Raw genomic sequence first — 25,945 nt, forward strand, 5'->3', positions numbered from 1 at the left:
CTGGCCAACTTATTTAATTTATTATTAATTCATTATTTAATGAATTTATTTAGCTGGGTCATTTGGTGCATGAGCCTATTTCCTCACTTGATTTGCTGTACTTTTACAGAAAAGCAATATTACAGAAAACCATGATGATAAGTAATGGATTCAGTAAGTTCAGAGATAGTGCTAACAGAACCATTGAGGGCAGTGCAAGAGTTTATTCCAGTGCCAAGAAATCTTCTAACAAGACATTGAAAAGTCCCTAAACAACAGGAATATTCTAGGTTGGCTTGCTAGACTTCCATTGATTCAACCTATAAGAAATCAATGAGCCTAAATGGATTTAGAGAGTTTATTACTCACGGTCCAGCAGAAACCTGGTGTGTGCATTCATTCCCCTTGTCTCTTAGGTCCAAGATTTCTGGATCAGAATAAGCCCAAGTGAACACTGAGCACAAAAGAGTCTGTGCCAAAGCTGAGCAATACTGAGCACAGCCAGCCCCTAATCCTACAAGGAATTTGACAGCAAACCTGCCCATCGTTTGCCCTGGAGGAAGACTATATTATACTGGTTAAGAAACAAATATACCTTCTGACCTAGAGGAAAATTCAATCTTTAGCCTTTAAGGCTGTTTGCTATGGAGACATCCTTGAAAATATAGTCTTGGAGAAAAGTTATCATAAGACATACAGAAACACCACAAAGCATAGTCTCCAAACAGCTTCCAAAACAGGAGGTCCAATGTAATAAGCATGTTGATAGGCACTGATAAATTGTGTCATATAAATTGTGCCTTTGGTCTCTGCTTTTCAAAAGTTGAACATTCAACAGTAGTACTACCAGATGGCTCTTGATGTGGAAAAGCCCATAGTATTAGCCCAAGTATTTTTTCAATTAAAATTCAACCACTATTACCACTGTTAAGGACTGTTGAATCTAACACTGAGGTACCTGGAGAGAAAGACTAGTAGAGTTTGAGTCATATTGCTTATATTGAGTCATAGTCAGCATAATGATAATTACCTTATCATTAAGAGCTTCCTATGCAGGGCATGTCTTATGCAGGTAGCCCTTATTACATCCTGTTTCCCTCAATAAAGACCTATTTTTTTCTACCTCTTCCTGTGCTTCTTATCACACTCTTGAAGTCATGTCCTCTTAACATATTTGATGGCTAGGTTAATCATTAGTGACTGCCTACAAACTTATGTGGATTCATATCTCTGACTAGCTATTAATTTTGGAAAACCAGATAGACATCTTAAAATCCTATATCTTCTACTTCATGTTTCTCTTTGATAAAGGATAGTGTTCCTGAGTCCACATGCATGGTGCTAGTATTTGTCAGACAACTGCATGCAGGGAAGTTCCCATGAGGCCTATTGTATTAAGTTGGAGGAAAAGGTCCCTGCAGGGACAATGGGTATTGTCAGTGCTTGAGGCACATGATTATGCCAACAGGATATGCTGAATGAGCTGTACCTATTTAACTTCCTGGCTTGATGGGTCAGTTCATGAGTGACAGCTCAGATTGCATGGTCTATTGGTAACATAAATTCAGGACTTTAGTCTTTACAAGGCTCAGGGCAAGTTTGGGGCTGTATCTCAAGAGGAAAATAGTTTTCTGAAGAAAAGAATCTATCTTTGCTCCAATATCTAAGAGTTTGCTCTGTTATTCTTTTATTGTAGCTTTTCAAAAGGTCCCCTGGCAAACATTATCTCCTACTGAAAAATGTAAGAAAAGTATCTGCCAAGGTATTAAGCCAAAGTGACAGAGTTCTTGCATTACTCTCTGGGCCTGCTGAAGAGTTTTCTCTTGCTTTGGGTCACAAAAACTGACAAAAATAGTTTTCCTATAGAATAAGAAAGATTGTCATAGGAAGCCCAGGCTATGTAAGTCCATCAACCTAAAGAAACGTCTTCAATCTCCACCTACCCTTAAAGCTGTGCTGAATTGCATGGAAAGGAGTCTTATAAGCTCAAATCATAGTTTCACTCTTGCGGAAAATTTTGAATAGGCTTATGCTGTGACATCTTCCTGTGACCAGAGAATGAAAAGAGTAAACACAAACTACTTGAAGAGATGAAGGTAGAGTTTCAACAATAGGGTGGTTGCTGTGACAATAGTAGGAGGCAGTCCTACACTTAAAATTTTATGGAGTGGATATGACATACAGAATTTTTTATTATTAAAAATGGCTAGCTAACGCCAAACCATAAGAAAGCCAGAATGGTTTTACTCGATGATGTTAGAGAATGGTAATTCCACAATTTTATGTAAATTAAAATGTAAAAATAACTTATTTTCTATATCAAAAAATATGAATAGAACAGTATTTTCAAAAGTATATTTTGCATAAATCTAGGAACATAAAATTATTCACACACACATATGTGTATGTTTGGGATTAACACATTGCTGATCCAAATTAATGCATATTAGTCTAGGAAATTTCTTGAGATGTCTGCTAAAGAAATCTTTTTAACCTTGTTAATTACTGAATTTGAAAAACTGATGAGGACAGAGAAGCTCGTATCAGTAAAATTCCTGTTGATGTGTAACTACTAATTTTGGGACAATTGGGGAAATACTAAAGAGAATAAATCAATTTTTTATTACTTTATAAAAATATAGGAGGAAACACCTACAAACAATTATTCACTTGTGTATTTATTATCAATGGATACCAATCCAGTGGCTTATTAGAAGAATTTGTGGGATTTTTAAAAAATGTCTTCTTCCAAGCCAGAGTCCAAGTACATGTGATTATACAAATACAAAGATAAAATCTGGGTTGAGAAAAACGTATTAAGCATATATTTAATATCTATGTTTCCTAAGCCATCATTTATTCAAGTGCAGGGAAGGTTTCCAGACTATGTGAAACTTTTAAATCTTTAGCTAACATTTCTTCCACATGATAAAACATGTAATTTTTAAGTGGAAGTGGATGCTCTGATGAAAATATACAGTGATTCATTTTTATGGTTCAGAGGAAAATAATAACAGCTATTCATGATATCAAAGCCACTGTTAAGTCTTTATTCATATTCTCTTTTACAGCATTTGTAGATTATTAGAACACAACACTCAGAGGCCTGTGAAACTGCCTTAATGATAACTGCTCGTGCACTTAGTGCTTCAGAATCCCCATGAATATAGAAATCAATTATGTGAGCAGGTGCACCCAAGTAACTAGGTTTTATGCTCACTGGGATAGCACAACATTTAAATTTGATAAAGTTAATCCCCAAATATGTACAGTCATACACAAGAATAAGTTAATATATGTTCATGAAAATGTAAATAGAGAAATCAAGGCCTGGAAAGTGATTAAGATTGCTTTTTAGAAAATTGATACAATGATTTCAGCTCCATGTAAGATTCTTTCTGAGGATAAAATCAGCATAGAAGAAAAAAATAGGCTGAAATACTATCAACCATACAACATTAACTAGAAATTTAGTGATTCTTATTAAAATAGGAAAAGGAAAGCAAAAAAAAAAAAAAAAATATTGACGTTTGCTGCAGGGGTGGAACCCTCATGCAGAACCTCTGCTAGGGCAGTGTGGATGGAAAATGTGGGGTTGAAGCCCCCACACAGAGTCCCCATTGGACACTGCCTAGTGGATCTGTGAGAAGAGGGCCACTGTTGTCCAGATCCCAAAATAGTAGATCCACCAACAGCTTGTACCTTGTGCCTGGAAAAGCCACAGACACAACGCCAGCCCATGAAAGCAGACAGGAGTGGGTCTGTACCCTGCACACCACAGAGGCGGAGGTGCCCAAGGCTGTGGGAGAGCCCACCTTTTGCTTCAGCATGCCCTGGATGTGAGACATAGAGTTAAAGAAGATCATTTCAGGGCTTTAATATTTGGCTGCCCTTCTGGATTTCAGACTTGCATGGGACCTGTAGCCTCTTCATTTTGGTCAATTTCTCCCATTTGTAATGGGTGTATTTACCCAATTCTTTATCCCCATTTTATCTAGGAAGCAACTAACCTGTTTTTGAGTTTATGGAGTAACAGGTGGAAGGGACTTGCTTTGTCTCAGATGAGAATTTGGACTTGGACTTTTGGGTTAATGCTGGAATGAGTTAAGACTATGGAGGACTGTTGGGAAGGCATGATTGTGTTTTGAAATGTGAGGGCAGGAGATTTGGGAGGGGTCAGGGGTGGAATGGTATGGTTTGGCTGTGTCCCCACCCAAATCTCATCTTGTATTGTAGTTCCCATAATCCCCACATATCATGGGAGAGACCAGCTGGCAGGTAATTTAATCAGGGTGGTTACCTTCATGCTGTTCTTGTGATAATGAGTGATTTCTCATAAGACCTGATGGTTTTATAAAAGGCTTTCCCCCCTTTTCTTGGCCCTTCTCCTTCATGCCATAATATGAAGATGGTTGTGTTTGGTTCCCCTTCCACCACGATTGTAAGCTTCCTGAGGCCTCCCCAGTCATGACGAAGTGTGAGCCAATTAAACCTTTTTTCCTTTATAAATTTTTATATTTTATCTTTATAATACGATAAATTACATTGATTTTTTATTGTTTAAACCATCATTCAATTTCCTGTTAACACCACTTGGTCATGATGTATAATTGTAATTAATTTTACACCCAGTCTCAGGTATGTCTTTCTTAGCAGTTTGAGAATGGACTAACATTGCCTCCTGGCCACAATAATTCACCTTTTCCTACAATCAAAATATGTTCAATTCTCCTTGCACAGCATCAAAGTTTTCTCCCTTTAGGACATCAGCCCTAAGTCCAGAATTTCATTATCTAAATAATGTATTTATAATGATGAGGCTCTTTGTGTGTGCTTTCTTGAATACAGTTCTTTGTATATGGTACTTATTGAGCTAAATACCTGTGAAGGAAGTCTAGTTACCTGCACCTCCACTCACCCAATATATAACTGTGATAGAGAGAAATGATAACCCCGTGAGGCATTCCTAATCAAAATGAGAGAAAAACGAGCACCTACATGTAGCCTACCTATGTAGTAAGAGATTTTTACAGGATAGAACATCTGTTCCAAGATAGAGGATTACAAGGTGATCATTTAAATATGAGGATGCAGAAGTTTCCAGGACAATTATAAACTACATTTACAACTGGTACTATCACTTATTTCACAGTTGTTTATGTCAGTCACAGTGTCTACCCAGAATCAAGGGGGTAGTGATTAGGTATCTCTTAATATAAATGCTTATATTATTAAAGAATAAAGTTTACAAATATATAATCTAAGATTATTTTTAAAGAATTGAGGGGAAGGGAAGCAGATAAAGCAAAGTAAGTAAAATAAATGGAATAATAAAGATATCAGGAAAATGAATAATACAAAAAAACCAGAAAGTTAGTAAAGTTGATTAGCAAAACTGATAAACTACTAGCAAGACCTATCAAGAATAAAAGGGAAAACAGAAATTATCAATATTAGCAGCTAAAGAAGGAAGATACTGTACAAGATACAGTGTATTTTCTATAGATACTGTCTAAAATAAAATGGAAATAAGGAAACATAGCAAAACTTAATAATACATTCAATAACTTGTGTAAAAAAGATGAATCCTTTGATTAAACACAATCAACACTAAGAACAAACAGAAAATTTGTATAACCTATGCTTATTAAACAATTTAAAATTCTAATATATCCCCCAATAGAGAAAATTCTTACACAAATGCTTTCATTGGTGAATTTTATCAATGTTCAATGAAAAACTAATGCCATCTTATACAAACTCTTTAATGAAATTGAAGATGAGAAAAATATTTTGAATGCTAGTGGGACTGATCAATAGTATCTTTTATAAACAATTATACATCATGACCAAGTGGTGTCAACAGGAAATTGAGTGATGGTTTAAACAATAAAAAATCAATGTAATTTATCATATTACAAATATAAAGGATAAAAGTAGATATGATGTCAATTGGCAAAGATAATACATTGACAAGAGTCAAAGTTCATTCAAAGAAAAAAAATAAGCAAAGTAGGAATTTAAAGTTTCTAGGTCTGATACAGGCTGTGTTTACAAAATCAAAAAAAATACAAGCGAACATAGAAGCTACCCCTAACTTTATAGATAATAATTTAGGAGGTGACACTCTGACTTCAAAATTAAAAATATGTGAATCATTAATTCTACCATTTTGATACAGCATTGTACTGGAGGAATTAGCAAGTGCAACAAAAAGAAGTATAGCTAGGAATGATGGCTTGTGACTAAACTCCTAGGTACTCAGGAGGATCCTGCGGGAAGATTGCTTGAACCCACAAGTTCATGGCCAGCCTGGACAACACTGTGGACCTCAATTACAATATTACTTTTGTAAGAGAATAAAGAATGACACAAGAGTAAGAGTATGCTACTGAATGAATTCAAATAATAATATTAAGATGCTGATACAAATCAGAGTTTTAAATTTAAAACAAAGGTATAAATTTTGGGAGGAAATACAGTTGGAAATATTTCATTTTAGAGAGAACATAAAATTACTAAACATAAAACAAAAACAAATTTAACTTTATTAAAATTAATAACTTCTGAACATAAAACATCCCCATTTTACAAAAAAGAAATAAGCTATGTCACAGACTCTGAGAATATCTTACCAATATTATGGAACAAAGGGGTTAAACAACGGTTATGGAGCTCATTCTTTAAATTACTTGAGTTTGTCTCATAACCTCATCCCAAAAAATAACGAATGTTACCATGCCAGATAAACATACAAATTACCAACCTCATATTAAATAAATCAAATGTAATTGATAACGAGAGTGTTCTTTTTTATGAACTGCTTTTAGAAATATGTACCTTGTTAGGGTTCCACATAATAAAAAATCTATGACATAATCTATGAATTTATGGGATATGATTCCCTGTAATAAGTAAATACTAAACAAGAAAATAACCAGCTATTTCATTAGAAAGCTATGAAATAAAGTTATTTCATGAATAAGAAGCTTCCTTTTGTGTAATTTATGACCTCATTTGTTAATCCGTATCTTGTATGAAAAGGAACGACCTGGGGAGAGGTGTGGATTGTCTCAAATCTCTTACTGCCTTGCCTGTGACACAGTTACTTATATCCTTAAAGTTACCAGTAATATTTGATAAATGTGTAGGATCTCTGAATCATAAAAGTCCAACTTGACTATTTGATACTATCTCTTAGCTCTTTATCTCTCCCATCCTTTTCTCTCCTTTTCTCTGTCTCTCCCATTCTCTCTCTCTCTCTCTCTCTCTCTCTCTCTCTCTCTCTCTCATTTCTTCCTTTGTCTTCAGGGAACTACAAAGCAGAAACACAGTGAATCATCCCTCTATATTCACTAGAACTGCCAAAATTAAAATTGAAATTAAAATCACCAACTGCACTAAATATTGGCAAAGAAGTGGAGCAACTGGAACTCTGAGGTAATGCTGGATCACTTCTCTGCCCTTTGGCTAAGATCAAGTGATAGAACACTGGTGAAACTACAAATTATAACAACTATTTTGGAATAAAATATTTTTCACTCCTGGATGTTTAACCAAGATAAATAAAAACATATGTCTTAAAAGAGACCTTATAAGAATGTTTATAGGGTTTTATTAATGATATCCTCAGATAGATATAACCCACATGTCTATCAACATTAGAATGGATGAACAAATGTTGAGATATACATAAGATGGAATACACTCAGAAATGTACAAAGAATGGAATACTAATATGCACAACAATATGAATAAATCACAACAAATATTATGATAGCAAAAAGCATGTTGGGCAAAGGATGTCAGACAGAAATGCATGCATACTCTATGACTACGTTTATATAAAAGTTCAACAACAGGAGAAACTAATCTATGGTAAGCAAAAGTTCAATGATAGTGACATATGAGTATAGAGGACTGGTAGTTCTTGCTTGGAAGGCTGGTGGTCCTCAAGCCAACTCTCAGATTGATGATTCACTAGAAGAACTCACATAACTCAGAAAAACTGATACTCATGGCAATGGTTTATTACAGTATAAAGATACAAGTGAAAATTAGCAAAGGTAAAGGCATATACAATGTAATCCAAAAGAAGTCAAGCACAAACTTCCAGTTTTCCTCTCTCAGTAGAGTCATGTAGACAACACTTAATTCTTCCAACAATAAAGTGTAAAAGCAAATATGAAGTTTTTCTAATCCCTGGTGTCCAGGGATTTTATTGGGGGTTACTCACATGGGCATGGGTCATACATATGACAGACTTACTCCACTAAATCTCCAGAACCTTCAGAGTTTAAACTGATACTGCATGGACCAGTTAAGATGCAGAAATAAATTCTTTCAATTTACATAAATACTGGAAGACAAATGTGAAAGTACAATGCAGGTTCTCTGGTTACAAAGTCCACTTTTTCTTAAACATAAAAAGTTACGTCATCTAGATGTGTCTCTCTATATCAAGCTCTCCAAATTAGTAAAGTAATCATCTATTAGCCTAGTTTCATTTTATATTAATAAAAAAGTGTGGCGAGGGGATTGTGTGAGTTTAATATTTTTGAAAATATATTTTAATAACGGAATTTAACAAGTAAAATATAAAATCCAGCACAGATACTGTAACAACAAAAGCTGAGTTTATGACATTGTGGAGGAATAAAGCATAAAATAATGATAGGAAGGAACTATAATTTTATATATATACACATAGATTTATATATCTAATGTAAAATGATGCAGTAAAAGTTATAGAAGCAGTTAAGATGGAAAGATCAAAATTACATTTGATGTTAATAAAAATAATAGCTACAAGTTTCAAAAGATACTGTAACAACAAAAGCTGTGTTTATGACATTGTGGAGGAATAAAACATAAAATAATGATATGAAGTAGCTATAATTTATATATATACATAGATTTATACATATAAATTTAAAATGATGCAGTAAACATTCCAGAAGTACATAAGTAAAGATGGAAATGGTTAAAATTACATTTTATGTTAATAAAAATAATAGCTACAAGTAACAGAGTACTTTCTATAAATTATATATGCTCTCAACAACACCACAACATAGTTACTACTAATATTTTAATCTTATAAAACAGAAAACAAAGTCACAGAGAAATTAATAATTTTCAAAATCACAAATACCTAGTAAGCTTGTAGAACCAGAGTTTTGACATAGGCTGTCTAGATGCATAGTCTTTGCTATGAAACCATATTCCACACTCTCTCTCACAGTAAATTACATTGGCATTGTGAATGTTATCAAATATTAAAAAACTAAGTTAACAAAGAAGACAAATCTTATATATATAAATATTATTTAATTGGTATAAAGAAGTATTCATTTATTTTAGCAATTTTATGACATTATAGAAACATAGGATTAAGAAATGATTAATATATTTGAACTTAATATTCAATATATTTAAAAGAATTACCCATTTCCTTATGACAAGAGTAATCAGAAAGATATTCAAGATAAGCATCTGTCTGATAGAAAATAGTTGCCTCATATTTCATGGGTATTAGTACCACTTAATATATAGCAAATAATTGGAAATTACTAACAAATGTAAGAGGTAAATAAACAGGAAAAACAGAATAAAAAATTGATAAGTTTATGAAAATGTGCTTGACTTCAAACTAAGGAAATAGAAATCAAGTTCATGATGGGGAAGTCTGAATGTTTTTTGGCATAAAAAACAATGCAAAATAGGTTAAAAAGCCATAAAATATATTGGCTAATACACTGAAATGATCTAGTAGGGAAGGTATAATGAATATTTAAACAGGTTCCATCCTAGTTCTCTAAGATTTTCTTAGCATTCTCCCATTTCTGTTTACTTGCCTCTTGCAACATGGCTCTTTTCAGGTTTTCAAAATGGTAGACTGCCACAAATAAGGTTATCTGTTTCCTGAGTCACATCAACGTGTAGGAAAAAAGGGTACTTTTTCCCTACTTAATAAATAAATTTTGCATTTCATTACAATTGCCCACGTATCTCATCTGAAAAACAACTGTGGGAAGAGAAATGATATTGTCTATATGGATAGGCTTAGTTAAGCTATTTAGGTTGGTGCAAACAATTGTGGTTACTGCAATACACTGTTAATGGATGTGGTAATTGCTAAAAAGATACACGAATTAGTTAGTTGTCATATTTTTAACTTAAAATGCATATAAACTAAGAATATCAAATAAAGTCTATCTCTTATAAATATATTTGCACATATGAAAACACAGATATAAATATGTATGACAATGGCAGCATTATTTGTAATAAGCATTATTACCAGTCATCAAGTAATATATATATTGAAAAAGGGTAGCTAAAATATTCTTGTATGTGCAAAAATGGAATTCTTGTAAGTGGTTTACCAAAACAGTTAGACCATACCAAGAACATTCATAGGTGATAGGACAGTCTTTTCAACAAATAGTACTGGGAAAAACAGGTATTGATATACAAAATAATATAGTTGAACTCTTACCTTGCATAATGTGTAGTAATTTACTCAAAGGTATTAAAAATCTAAACATGAAAGCAACAACTATAAAACTTATAGACGAAAACATGAGGAAAACTTCATGACATTGGATTTGGCAATAATTTCTTTTTTTTTTTTTATTAAACTATGTTCTAGGGTACATGTGCACAACGTACAGGTTTGTTACATATGTATACATGTGCCACGTTGGTGTGCTGCACCCATTAACTCGTCATTTACATTAGATATATCTCCTAATGCTATCCCTCCCCTCTCCCTCCACCCCACAATAGGCCCCGATGTGTGATGTTCCCCTTCCTATGTCCAAGTGATCTCATTGTTCAATTTCCATCTATGAGTGAGAACATGCAGTGTTTGGTTTTCTGTTCTTGCGATAGTTTGCTGAGAATGATGGTTTCCAGCTGCATACACGACCCTACAAAGGACACAAACTCATCCTTTTTTATGACTGCATAGTATTCCATGGTGTGTATATGCCACATTTTCTTAATCCAGTCTGTCACTGATGGACATTTGGGTTGATTCCAAGTCTTTTGTGAACAGTGCCGCAATAAACATACGTGTGCATGTGTCTTTATAGTAGCATGATTTAAAATCCTTTGGGTATATACCCAGTAATGGTTTGGCTGGGTCAAATGGTATTTCTAGTTCTAGATCCTTGAGGAATCACCACACTGTTTTCCACAATGGTTGAACTAGTTTACAGTCCCACCAACAGTGTAAAAGTGTTCCTATTTCTCCACATCCTCTCCAGCACCTATTGTTTCCCGACTTTTTAATGATTGCCATTCTAACTGATGTGAGACGGTATCTCATTGTGGTTTTGATTTGCATTTCTCTCATGGCGAGTGATGATAAGCATTTTTTCATGTATCTGTTGGCTGCATAAATATCTTCTTTTGAGAAGTGTCTGTTCATACCCTTTGCCCACTTTTTGATGGGGTTGTTTGTTTTTTTCTTGTAAATTTGTTTGAGTTCTTTGTAGGTTCTGGATATTAGCCCTTTGTCATTTGAGTAGATTGCAAAAATTTTCTCCCATTCTGTAGGTTGCCTGTTCACTCTGACAATAGTTTCTTTTGCTGTGCAGAAGCTCTTTAGTTTAATTAGATCCCATTTGTCAATTTTGGCTTTTGTTGCCATTGCTTTTGGTGTTTTAGACATGAAGTCCTTGCCCATGCCTATGTCCTGAATGGTATTGCCTAGGTTTTCTTCTAGGGTTTTTATGGTTTTAGGTCTAACATTTACGTCTCTAATCCATCTTGAATTAATTTTTGTATAAGGAGTAAGGAAGGGATCCAGTTTCAGCTTTCTACTTATGGCTAGCCAGTGTTCCCAGCACCATTTATTAAATAGGGAATCCTTTCCCCATTTCTTGTTTTTGTCAGGTTTGTTAAAAATCAGATGGTAGTAGATGTGTGGTATTATTTCTGAGGGCTCTGTTCTGTTCCATTGGTCTATATCTCTGTTTTGGTACCAGTACTATGCTGTTTTGGTTAGTGTAGCCTTGTAGTATAGTTTGAAGTCAGGTAGCGTGATGCCTCCAGCTTTGTTCTATTGACTTAGGGTTGTCTTGGCAATGCGGGCTCTTTTTTGGTTCCATATGAACTTTAAAGCAGTTTTTTCCAATTCTGTGAAGAAAGTCATTGGTAGCTTAATGGGGATCGCATTGAATCTATAAATTGCCTTGGGCAGTATGACCATTTTCACATTTTTGATTCTTCCTATCCATGAGCATGGAATGATCTTCCATTTGTTTGTGTCCTCTTTTATTTCATTGAGCAGTGGTTTGTAGTTCTCCTTGAAGAGGTCCTTCACATCCCTTGTAAGTTCCTAGGTATTTTATTCTCTTTGAATGAATTGTGATTGGGAGTTCATTCATGATTTGGCTCTCTCTTTGTCTGTTATTGGTGTGTAAGAATGCTTGTGATTTTTGCACTTTGAGTTTGTATCCTGAGACTTTGCTGAAGTTGCTTATCAGCTTAAGGAGATTTGGGACTGAGATGATGGGGTTTTCTAAATATACAATCATGTCATCTGCAAACAGGGACAATTTGACTTCCTCTTTTTCTAATTGAATACCCTCTATTTCTTTCTCTTGCCTGATTGCCCTGGCCAGAACTTCCAACACTGTGTTGAATAGGAGTGGTGAGAGAGGGCATCCTTGTCTTGTGCCAGTTTTCAAAGGGAATGATTTCAGTTTTCGCCCATTCGGTATGATATTGGCTGTGGGTTTGTCATAAATAGCTCTTATTATTTTGAGATACGTTCCATCAATACTGAATTTATTGAGAGTTTTTAGCATAAAGGGCTGTTGAATTTTGTCAAAGGCCTTTTCTGCATCTATTGAGATAATCATGTGGTTTTTGTCTTTGGTTCTGTTTATATGCTGGATTACGTTTATTGATTTGCCTATGTTGAACCAGCCTTGCATCCCAGGGATGAAGCCCACTCGATCATGGTGGATAAGCTTTTTGATGTACTACTGTATTCAGTTGCCAGTATTTTATTGAGGATTTTTGCATTGATGTTCATCAGGGATATTGGTCTAAAATTCTATTTTTTTGTTGTGTCTCGGATTTGCCAATAATTTCTTTGATACGACACTAGGCATAGACAACAACAAAAAATATATAAATCGGGCTGCATCAAAATTGAGAATGTTTGTCTATTAAAAGACACCATCAATAGAGTGAGCAAGCAACACACATAATGGAAGAAAATATTTATAAATCACATATCTGATTAGGGACTAATATCCAGGGCATATAAAGAACTCTTATAAGTCATCATCATCAACAACAACAAACAAGTGTAAAAGTTGTCAAAATCAAAATAGAGTCATCAATGTTATGAAACCCCTGGTAAACAGAGTTAGAGAAGTCCATGAAAAGAGGGTTCTCACACTTCTATGACTGACTAAAAAAAGACTCCACAAAACACACAACCTTGCACAAAGGGCATCACAACCTTATACGAAATATACTTCTTCAAAAACATCTGCCCAGCACTGCCCTCCCAACGTTAGACTAGTGTTAAGCTGTTACTGATCTCTGTAGTTGAGTATAATTATTTAAAAACAACTATAAAATAAAATCCTCCTTATTTTTTCCTTTAAAAATCTTTGTCTTTCTTTATCTTGCTGAATATGCATATAGTTTACTATGGCATGTGTATTCTAATTGAAATGCTCTATTCCCAAATAAATATCTTTTTTCTTTTAGAGAACATTGTTTAGTTTATTAGGTTAACACAAACAACCCAATTAAAAAATGGGCAAGGACTTGAATAGATGTTTCTCTAAATAAATTATATGGATGACCAATAAACACATGAAAAGATACTTATCTCCTATCAGAGAAATACAAATTAAAGCCAGAGTTGGATACTACTTCATATCCATCAGGCAGATATTATAAGAAAACAAGAACAAAAACAAAAAAAATAACAAATCAGTGAGGATGTGGACAAATTGAACCTATTGTGCATTGCTGGTGAAACTGTAAAATGGTGCATCTGTTATGGAAAATAGTATGTTGGTTCTTCAAAAATTAAACATAGAATTACCATATGATACAGGGACTGCATCTATACCCAAATGAGTTGAAAACAAGGACTCAAACAGATATTTGTATACCCATGTTCATAGCAGCATTATTTATAATACCCAAAAGGAGGAAACAACTCAAATGTCCATCAGTGCATAAATGGATAAACAAAATGTGGTATATTTATACAATGGGATATTATTCAGCCTTAAAAAGGAGTGAAATTCTGACACAGTCTACAATATGGATGAATATTGAAGATTTTATGCCAAGGGAATATGTCAGACTCAAACAAATGTATAATTTTCATCATATGAATTACCTAGTGTACTAAAATGTATAGATACAAAAAGTAGAATAGTACTTGCTAGGGCCAGGGGGAGGGAATGATGGGGAGTTTTTGTTTAATGGCACAGAATTTCAGTTTGGGAAAATAAAAATCTTTTGGAGATGGATGATGATGATAACTGAAAAATAATGTGAATATACTTAATGCCACTGAATTGTAAACTTTAAAATGCTAAATCCTATGATATGCATATTTTACCACAATTAAAGAACTGGCAAAAATTAGACCTACATGTTCTCTGTCTATGAAAATATGTACTTAATATTTAAAACAGATAGCAACAGGTATGTTAAAATATGATATGCATGTAAATGCATAGAAAATTCCAAACAGGTGAGAGAAGACTATTGAGATTTTGTATTTATGTTTGCTGACACATTTTTCTTTGTTACAGTCCTGCCCTTATCTCTTAATGATAATGTATTCATATCTTATACTAAAAAACATCAATTAGCAATAAGGAAATCACTATAATACACAAGATGTTAATTTCTTATAAGCACATACACATTATACCAATAAAACAAGAAAAAATATACAACTTGAGGAAAAAATAAAAGTGATTTCAATGATTTCATCACATGATTTATTTTTATACTTCCAAGAGGATGACCATATTTTCCTTTTGTATAGAGAATCACAAAAGATGAGTATTAGAATTAGGACATCAATTAAGAAAGGTAGATATGAAATCGCTACTTCCTCTTTTAGAAACACCCTTATGCCTAACCTTTTGCTTGAACCTAAGAAGATGATTTTTTTTTTCAGGGAAATGAAAAAGGCAAATACTGAAAGAGAGAGGCTAGGGGCAAAAAAACAGAAATGTCAGGGACATTGGTGTCATATGAATCATGAAACACAAAAATGCCTAGGATCTTCAATAACTAATAAAGTCTCATGTTATAATAATCTTCATCATGTGTTTGCTGATCTCAGTAAGGTAGTTTAATAACACTAAAAATAACTCACACTCTTAACCACATCAAGTTGTTTTAAACGAAGGCCCTTCAAAAATGAAGGCATAAGCCCCTTGTTCTATTTGGATCAATGTGTCTGAGTACCTACTTGATTCTTCTAAACCCTGTTTAATCTGAGTACATAGTTCTGTCTACTTGTCTCACATTACTGCCACATCTATCTGATATACTTCTCTTTGAATAAAGTCACTTAGGAGCTTCTGCTCCCAAAGGACAAATAAAACTTGTAGGCTTTTAGATATTGTTTCTGCAGTGGTAATATTGGGAGTGAGGAGATTCTATCAACAGTAGCTAATCATATTTTCATAGATTACATCCCTCTAATCATTATTTCAACAAATGGGCACTCTATTATGGAAACAACATATAGACATTGAGTTATTTTATAAAATATGGTAATTTTAAGAACATAGCAGATTGCAATAGCATTTTGGGCATTTATATTATTGCAACTCATGCTCTTTTAATGGCAACCCAGCCACTAGATAACAGTAATGATGTATATTCTGAAAGTATTAAACATCCACAATTGAGAATTACTTTCTGAGGAAACAAGAATTCATGAAAAAATTATTTTTTCCAAAAGAGTCCCTTGGTTCTATTTAAAAAATGTGGGTCTAACTGGTTAAAAGGATAAATACTATCAATGAGGAAAAACTTGAACAGAAGTGAAAACATTACCAGTCTAAGCTTAAATAAACAAACCAACCTTTCTCTACACAGCAACTTAAAGACAAGTGAAATCTGGACACACAGACAGTATCTCTCTGCCTCACACAGACACACACACATTATCCTAATTTTAGATAGATGGATAGATAGATATCACATTTATGTATAGATATATATGTGGAGTAGAATCATTCTTAACCACTTTTAACTAAACAGTTTTTGTGCCAGATAATTTTGCCGTTCTCTCTCCAAAGCATGACAGTTGCTCCCAGCACGTTGAATGACTACACCATTTCTTATGCGGTAAAAGCAAAATAGTACTGAAGTAATATATACATAACTTCAGAATCCATCACTTAAATTCTATTATTAACAAGAATGAATTATGTTTGTTCACAAATGAAACTTGTAGATGGGGGAAAAATAACCTTTTTTAAAATCTAAACATAATGCTTGTAAAAAACTCAAATGTGAGTTACCAAAAGAAAGTTAACAATGTGGGAAAGAAATTGTAAACATTTCTTTTTTTTAATCACGAAAATGAGTAGGAGTTTCAAACCAGGTTGCTACACATGAACATTTGTTCTTGGGCCTGGGTTTGTCCTAAACGCCTTGAGTAAATACAATTTGTTACAGGGTAAGTATAATGAGTTTGTTTCTCTTCTTAGTGGTAAGCTCAGAAGTAGACAAGTGACTCAGTTCTAGCTTTTGGAACAGTTTTATCACTCTTAGAAGTGAACTCAGAAGAACGAACCATGTTCTCTCTTTGACATCAGTGTATAAGAATGTAGCTTCTACTCTTTTTTGACCATAAAGGAGGGAGATGACCCTACAGAGGATGGCAGGGGCCAAAAGTAGGCAGTAGTTAGGTCCTTGAAAGCATCACTGAGATGCTAAATTAACCAAACACTGCTGTACTTAGGAACATCTTATTTGAAACAATATATCTTATTGTTTGAATTTTTATATTACTCCTTGCTGAAATGATCCTACTGAGTACATTAATGATAGGCCAAGATTTTTCAAATGTGTCTGATTACTAGGCTTACTTGAGACATTAAAAAATAGCAATGCCCAATACACACCCTCAGCAAGGTAAATCACAATCGCCAGGCATTGGTGATTTAAAAATTACTGCATTTGACTCCATTTTACAGCCCATGTTCAGGAGCACATAGGTAGAAAGATGAGTTTTCTCTGCAGTACTATAAAGTCTTCGACTCAACTACCTCTTCTGTTAACTAAAAGAACAGATTTTTGGAGTCTGTGCAAGTTAAAGCTCTTAAGAAGAGCAGGCTGCCTCTTTATTCTGTGTTGGAACTGCTTTATCTTTACTCCAGCATCTCCACTGAGCAAATTTAAGTCACTACAGGCTCTTCTCTGTTTCTACCTCTGGAAACATCACTACTGGGCAGAGTGTTCACTTTCTTAGGGAAACAGTTGTTCATGTTTTCATTATGTGACACATCACTTTTGACAACTGCTGTGTATTCATTGGGAAGAGGAGAGACTCAAACAAGACTGGCCATATGTTCATTAGGAAATAATTAACTTCATTATTTGATAATGATGATTATCTTAAGTGCTTAAAATCCTTAACAGTTTGTTTTTGTACTTTTTAAATAACTGAACATGAAATTTGCATGAGTTCCACTGCAGGAAAAAAAAAAAAAAGCTGCTCTTACCTTTGCAGCAACTTGAATTATGGTAACTCAATTCTAGCTTTCCTGGAATTGTATTATAATGCCTGTTTCCTAGGAGTGTCCCAAATAATTGATCTATTGATGGTGTTTTCTTTCTTTTCATTTTACAGCTGTTATTTCATTTGTTTGTTTATATCTTTAATGTTATGTCAATGACATTTTTAAAAGAATTGTGATAAAGATGTGTTATATTTATGTTATTGTAGTCTTTTTATGTTTCATCATATATTATGAAACGAACTATAATATAGCCAGAACCAAAGTAATGCCAGGGATAACTAGTTATTTAACTACCTATAACTATAACTGTAATAGCACTTATACATGCGGTTCAGATAGAAAGATAATTGATAGAAAGTCTGTGAAGATAGAACTGGAGCTTCTTTTTTTAAATTTATTTATTGTATTATTTATTTTATTTATTTATTTATTTATTTATTTATTTATTTATTTATTTTGCAGATGGAGTTTCACTCTGTCACTCAGGCTAGAGTACAGTGGTGCTTTTCATGGCAACTCATCACGTTCCAGGTTCAAGCGATTCTCCTACCTCAGCCTCCCGAGTAGCAGGGATTACAGGGCCTGCCACCATGTTGGCCAGGCAGGCCTTGAACTCCTGACCTCAGGTGGTCTGCCCACCTTAGCCTCCCAATGTGTTGGAATTACAAGCGTGAGCCACCGTGCCCGGCCAGAGCTGGAGCTTCTTTACAATCACTTCTAGTTTGCAGAAGCAACTAGGACTGAGATCACATTTCTATATGTGAATGTGCCTGGCCTCTCAGGCAGAACCAGTTACATCAGAGGGAAGGAAGAGGCCCTACCAAGCCAGGTGGAAGCTGGCTTGGCTGATATCCCCACTTGCTAGAACTGTGCACGTAAAGTGTCTTTCCAAGACAGCTGCTTGCCGTGAAGTTGACCTGCCGTGGAGGAAGAGCTTCCAAGTATTAATTCCATCTGCTCTTCAAGTTGAAGCCTGAGCTTCTCCAACTTTAAGGATATCACGGGGCTTTTAAAGAGATAGTTTAATTACTTTTTTTTTTTTTAATGTAGGGATAATCTATAATGAGCCTTGATGTCTTTCTTCAATTTGCACAGTCCAGCAGAAATTGTTGAAATTTGTGAATTGGGAAATGGAAAAATGTCTGTATTTTCCCTCAGGCTTCTTGGCCTGAGATGAGAGGGGCTGCCATGAAGGTCTCTGACGTGCTCTGGAGACATTTTCCCTATTGTCATTACATATGCAAATTTCTGCAGTAAGCTAGAATTTCTCCCAGAAAATGGAGTTTTCTTTTTTTTCTTTTTTTTTTTTTTTTTTTTTTTTGGCCTAAGTCAGCACATCTTTATTAAAACCTGCAGTTACTGGGAGGAGGCGATGATGCTGGACACAGTGTCAAATTTGATCTTCTCTACAATATTCTAGGGTTTAATGCTCTCTTCCTGGTTACAGATGAAGATCTGCCCTGACTCATTAGCACTCCAGCCATATTTGCTCATCTACACCTTTAGCTGGCTGTCTGACTGATCACCAAGCATTTAACCAAGCAGCCAACATTCGATGTGCTGGTAAGCGATACCCACGACATGGCAGACAAACTTTCAGACAGAGTTTTCAAAGCTGGTTACACCTTCCAACAGGACCATGTTTTCCTTGCCAGAAGGCCTGGAAGTGGCAGGTCTCCAGCAAGTCCCCAAGGTACAAAATCTGTTGGATTGCCTGCTCTTCTTGTGCTGGTGGGTCATGCACGTGGACAGGGTGAAGTTGGTGTGTGGCAGGTGGTGAGGGCCTTCAGCAGGATCTGGGCAGTGACTGTGGTCTGAAAAAATGCTGGGTTGAACTGGTACAGCTTCAGGACAGCCAGGTTGGTTTCTAGACCATGGGCATTCTCCTTGGCCTGCGTCTTCACATAGTGCTACAGGGTGGTCAAGTTCTCAGGATTGTACCTGTTGATGCCCTTAACCAACTTGTCCCCGTTGGCTTTCATTTGCTCAAACATTGCCATGACTACTGTCACCTTCCACAACCAGGGCTGGAGGCTAACACCGGAGCTGGAGTGCATCCTCCAGGATCGGAAGGGATAGGGTTTTCTTTTCTATCACATAGTTAGGCTGCATACTTTTCAAGTTTTTATGCTGTGTTTCCTCTTAAATGATATGCAGCTTAGAAATTTTTTCCCCAATGTACCCTAAATCAACTCAAGTTTAAAGTTTCACAGATCTCTAGAGCAGGAGCAAAATGCTTCCAGTCTGTTTGCATAGCAAGAGGACCTGTACTCCAGTTCCCAACACAGTTTCTCATCTCCCTCTGAAAACACCTCAGCCTGGACCTTATTGTCCATATCACTATCAACATTTTGGTCAAAGCCATTCAACAAGTCTCTCTGAAGTTCCACACTTTGCCACATCTTCCAATCTTCTTCTGAGCCCTCCAGACTTTTCCAACCTCTGCCTGTTACCCATTTCCAATGTTGTTTCCACATTTTCAGGTATCTTTACAGCAGTGTCCCACTACCAAGTACCAATGTACTGTTCTCATGCTGCTAATAAAGACATACCTGAGACTGGGTAATTTATAAAGGAAAGGGGCATAATTGACTTACAGTGCCCCAAGGGTAGGGAGGCCTCAGCAAGTTCATAACCATGGTGGAAGGGGAAGCAAACACATCCTTCTTCACATGGCAGCAGCAAGGAGAAGTGCAGAGTGAAGTGAGGAAATAGTCCCTTATAAAACCATCAGGTCACATGAGAACTCACTCACTATCATGAGAACAGCATCATGGGGGTAACCACCCCCATGATTCAATTACCTCCCACCAGGTCCCTCCCATGACATGTGGGGATTATGGGAATTAAAATTCAAAATGAGATTTGGGTGGGGACGAATCCACATCGTATTAGGTGATATTCTCTAGACGCTGAAAGCATCACTTCTGTAGTCCAGTAGAGGTTAGGAAAACCTGGGCTTCATTGTTTCAAACACATTGACTGAGATTTATACAGCCCCAAACTCAGGGTCACACAGCTTTCCTAGTAGAATGCTAACTTTGAAGAACAATTTTTACTAAGATGTGAATTATGAATTTAGCCTTTTCAGAAGTTTTTTTAATAAGTAGTTTATAAAACTGATCTCCTGGCAGCACAGTCTGCCATCTGAGAGAAGAAGATACTGGTTTTTTGACTGTCACAGTTAATTTGGGTATTGGCTTAGCTGAATTCATCAATTTCCTGAAAGCAAAGTTGTGCTAACACGGACCATTCAATTCGACTATCTCACAATCATCATACTTCATATCTCTCAATTCCAAGAACTATTACATGTCAGTGAACCTCTATCCACTTCATCAAATCTCAATTCTATTTAAAGTTTTATCATTTGTAGTACAGCACATTGACATATTCAACATTTTATTTAACCTTTAAAAATATGGTTCCTGTTGTGATCTGGCTAGTGGCTAATCAAAATCAAAAGCTTTTGCACATTAAAGGAAACAATGAACAGAGTGAAGGGAAAACCTTAAGAATGGGAAAACTATTTGCAAACTTTATGTCTAATAAACGGCTAACATCTAAAATATACTCAACTCAGTAACAAAAAAATAGTATACTTGTTTACAAAATGTACAAAGGATCTCAGTAGACCTTTTTCAATAAAAGAAATACAAATGGCTAACAGATATATGAAAAATGCTCAACATCAATACTCGTGAGAGAAATGCAAAATAAAACCACAATGATATGTTGATATATTACCTCACACCTGTTAGAATGGCTATTATCAGAAAGAAAAAAAATAGGACAAGTGTTGGCAAATATATAGAGAAAAGGTAACCCATGCACACTGGTGGGAAAGTAAATCATAGATTTCTTTATGGAAAAGGATATGACAGTTCCATGAAAAATTAAAAGAAGATCTACTATACGATTCAGCAATTCATCTTTTGGGCATAAAACCAAATGAAATGAAATCAATATATTTATTAAAGAATTCCACTCTTAATATTCACTTATGAGATAATTTTCAGTACTGACTATCTAAGGTCACATTCCTTTGAAATGATTTGTAAAGGAAGTGTTTCCATGAAAACATCAGTAAAGGGCTGGGGGCAGTAGCTCACGCCTGTAATCCCAGCACTTTGGGAGGCTGAGATGGGAGGACTGCTTGAGCCTAGAAGTTCGAGGACAGCCTGGATGACAGAATGGGACCCCATCTCCATACATACACACACACGTGCATGCACACACACACAAAATAGTAAAGAAAAAATATAGCCAGGTGTGGTGGTGCGTGCCTGTAGTCCCAGCCACTCAGGCGCTGAGGTGGGAGGATCCCTTGAGTTCAAAGGTCAAGGCTACAGTGAGCTGTGGTTGCACCACTGTTCTCCAGCCTGATTGAGACACTGTAAAAGAGAAAGAAAGAAAAAGAAAGAAAGAAAGAAAAAGAAAGAAAGAAAGAAAGAAAGAAAGAAAGAAAGAAAGAAAGAAAGAAAGAAAGAAAGAAAAGAAAAGAAAAGAAAGCAAAGAAAGAAAAGAAAGGGAGAGAGAAAGAGAGAAAGGGAGGGAGGGAAAAGAAAAGAAAAGGAAAGAAAGAGGGGGAAAGAGAGAGGGAGAGAGAGAAGGAAGGAAGGAAGAAAAGAAGGACAGAAAAAAGGAAAGAAGGAAAGATTAGTAAAAGAGTAGAGATGGTAGGACATAAAAGTAGAGAAAGCTAGACATGAAGGAAGGAATGAAGGAAAGAAACATCAGCAAAGGAGTAGAGATGGCAGGACATAAAAATGGAGAAAGCTAGAAATGGAGTGATCTCAGAGGAAAGCTTCACCTGGTCTTACAGGGTAATTATGAAATGAAAGCAACTACAACAGTTGAAAAATACAACTGGGTATATACCCAAAGGATTATAAATCATACTGCTATAAAGACACATGCACATTTATGTTTATTGTGGCACTATTCACAATAGCAAAGACTTGGAACCAACCCAAATGTCCATGAACGATAGACTGGATTAAGAAAATGTGGCACATATACACCATGGAATACTATGCAGCCATAAAAAAGGATGAGTTTATGTCTTTTGTAGGGACATGGATGAAGCTGGAAACCATCATTCTGAGCAAACTATCGCAAAGACAGAAAACCAAACACAGCATAGCATTAGGAGATATACCTAACGTAAATGATGAGTTAACGGGTGCAGCACACCAACATGGCACATGTATACATATGTAACAAATCTGTGCATTGTGCACATGTACCCTAGAACTTAAAGTATAATAAAAAATAAAAAAGAATAAAAAAAGAAAAATGCTTTTATTGAAGTTTTTAATATATATATTAAATTATCAACACTCAAAACAGAAAAAAATTGAAAGATTAAAAACTGTAATACAGATATATAAATATCTATGTGTTATGTAGAAGAATAAAGTACAGAATATCCTTAAGGTGGTATTATATAAACACTTCTCTCAATTGAAATTCAAAAGCAGTCAAAATAATTGATGAATTATAAGTTTGAGGCTATTTTTCTTATCAAAGTTTAGTTTATATATGATCAAACTCAACATTTTTAGAATTACATTTGGATGAATTTTGATAAACATATACAGTTCTTTAATCATATAATCAATATGTAGAATGCTTCAATCAATGAAAAAATACCATCCACACACATTAGTTGCTATTCACTACTCTCTACATTCAGCCCCTGAAAATCACTAACCTTATTTCCATCCCTACAACATTGTAATTGTAGAGTGTCACAGAAATGAAATTATATGATATGTAGTTATTTGTGTCTGTTTTGTTTTGCTTTGCCTAGTTTATTTTATTCTATTATTTATATTTACCATATGAATATATTACAATGTATTCCCTCCCTTAATATACATGGTACAAATTCATCCACAAGAACTATTCACAGCATGAAAACCATTCAGTTATGACAGACATTTGGGTTATTTTTATGGACTTTAAAAAATTATGAATAATAACAATTGTAAACATTTTGTGTTACTTTTTATATGTAATTAAGTTTTTCTCCCCTTGAGTAAATGTAATTGCTAAGGCATAGGTGATTTTAGCCTTAAAGGATAAGTGTATGTTCAATATGATAAGTAAATGATTGATTGTTTTGTGGAGTGGCTATAAAATTCTCTGTATGTATGGCTCTGTATGTATAAAAGAGAATAGAGAACTCAGAAACCCATGTAAAAGGTTGGTTAACGTTGAGAGTTCTTTATATATTTCAGAAATATGTTTTTTCATTGTTCATATCACAAGAATGGGAAAAAAAAATTGCAAACCCTAAACCTACAACAATGTTGCTTTTTCTTCATGCATTCTCTTTATATGGACTTTTCCATAAAAACTGTTTTCAATTTTGATGAAATTTCGACTGGTTTATTTTTATGTATAGTTCTTTAGGTGTCATGTCTGAGAACTCTTCACCAAGATCTAGGCCCTGAAGATTTTCTCTGATGTTATTTCCTAAAAGTTTTGTAGGTTTGTATTTAAATTTAAATCTTTTCACCCAAGATTTTTATTATTTTTATTAAGGTGTGAGATTTAGGTAAGGGTTTGATTGGGGGAAGGGCTATGGATATTCAATTAATAAAGCACCATATGTTGAAAATATCCTCTATCCAATGCATTGATTTTTCACCTTTGTCCAAATCAGTTGACTGTACTGAAATGTCACCATTTTTGGGTTCTCTATCTATTTTATTAATCTATGGGTCTATTTCTTCACCAATGATACATAGGATGATTACTATAGCGATATGCCTTCAATTCATGTAAATTGTTTCTACTATATAGTTTTTTCAAAACTGTTTACTTTCAAGTTTTGTTTTGTTTTTGTTTTTGTTTTTGTTTTTTGGTCTTTCCCCAAGTACTTTACAAAAATCTTTATTTGTATCTTAAAAAAAAACTCTTTCTGAGGTTTTAGTAGAAATTGTCCTAAATCTGCATGTCTATTTGAGTAGACTTGACATTTTTGTTATTCATAGTCTTCTGACCCATGAACACAGCATGTCTCTCCACTTATTTACATCTTCTTTGATTGCTTCTATCAGTTTTTGTAGTTTCTGAAATAAATATCTTTTAAATGTTATTAGGTTTACACCTACTAGTTTATTTGTTTCGAGTACAATTATAAAATATTTTGAGTATTTCTGTTTTCTTTCTCCTATGGATTTCTCGTTTATTTCCATCACGTTCTAAAAATATGCTTTTTATGATTCATGTTTTTAAAGTGTACTAAGTTTTTTTGTACAGACCAAGGTATGATTTTGTTTGTTTTTGTTTTTAGTGACTAGTCCATGTACAATTTAAAAGAATAAGAACATATATTCTCCTGACGTTGATGTGTTTTACAAGTGTCAATTAGGTCAAGTTGTTTAATGACATAGTTTATTTCTTCTTTATGCTTACTGATTTTCTGTCCAATTGTTCTGTTAATAAGAAAGAAGTGTTACAATTTCCAACCATAATAGTTGATTTGTTTATTTCTATTTCTAGTTCTGTGAGTTTTGGTACTTGTATTCTGTAGTTCTGGGCTATAGGTGCATTCACATTTAGGAGTTATTTGTTCTATTGAAGAATTAACTGCAGTATTATGTATTCACTCTTTTTATCTCTATAATATAACTATTTCTGAAGTGAGTTTTGAAGTGTAACTTTTAGTTCCTGGGTACATTACCAAACTATTCTATGTGTACAAAATCATTAGTCATTGCAGGCTTACCATTCTTGTCAAGAATGTTTTTATTTTGATTTTTGACCACTGATTGAATTTTAGTTTTACCCAACCACTAAGGACATAATTATTATGAAACTAGTTTTCAGACTTTAATAAAAGTCTGTTAAATTATTTTCTATAGTAGATTTTTTAAACATATACATTTATCTTGGGTAATTAGCATCTTTATGTCAATTGTTTCAGATAGAAACATGGCACAACTTTCCTTAGTTCAAGTTTTAATTTAAATATTTTAGTACATTAATTTCCTTTATATAGCTAAAACATTTTGAAATATTTTGGTGTTCTTTTGCATTATTTTCAATAAAATTATTCCCCATTCATATTTTCTATTAAGCTATTGCTTAAATGTTTATGTTCATAGACTTTTATCTTGTGGTAATTTACATCACGAATGTTTTTATTACATTTTCTTCTGTAGTGATCTAAGATTCTCAGACTTTCT

The 25,945-nt window shown here is 34.4% G+C and overlaps 1 pseudogene; it reads right to left on the reverse strand.

The window, feature by feature from the left end:
• Window positions 1-19,041: 19,041 nt before the first annotated feature.
• LOC112625446 lies at window positions 19,042-19,744 on the reverse strand (annotated as a pseudogene).
• Between the last annotated feature and the right edge of the window lie 6,201 nt (window positions 19,745-25,945).

The sequence above is a fragment of the Theropithecus gelada genome, chromosome 5, assembly GCF_003255815.1.
Source record: "Theropithecus gelada isolate Dixy chromosome 5, Tgel_1.0, whole genome shotgun sequence".
NCBI classification, from domain to species: domain Eukaryota; kingdom Metazoa; phylum Chordata; class Mammalia; order Primates; family Cercopithecidae; genus Theropithecus; species Theropithecus gelada.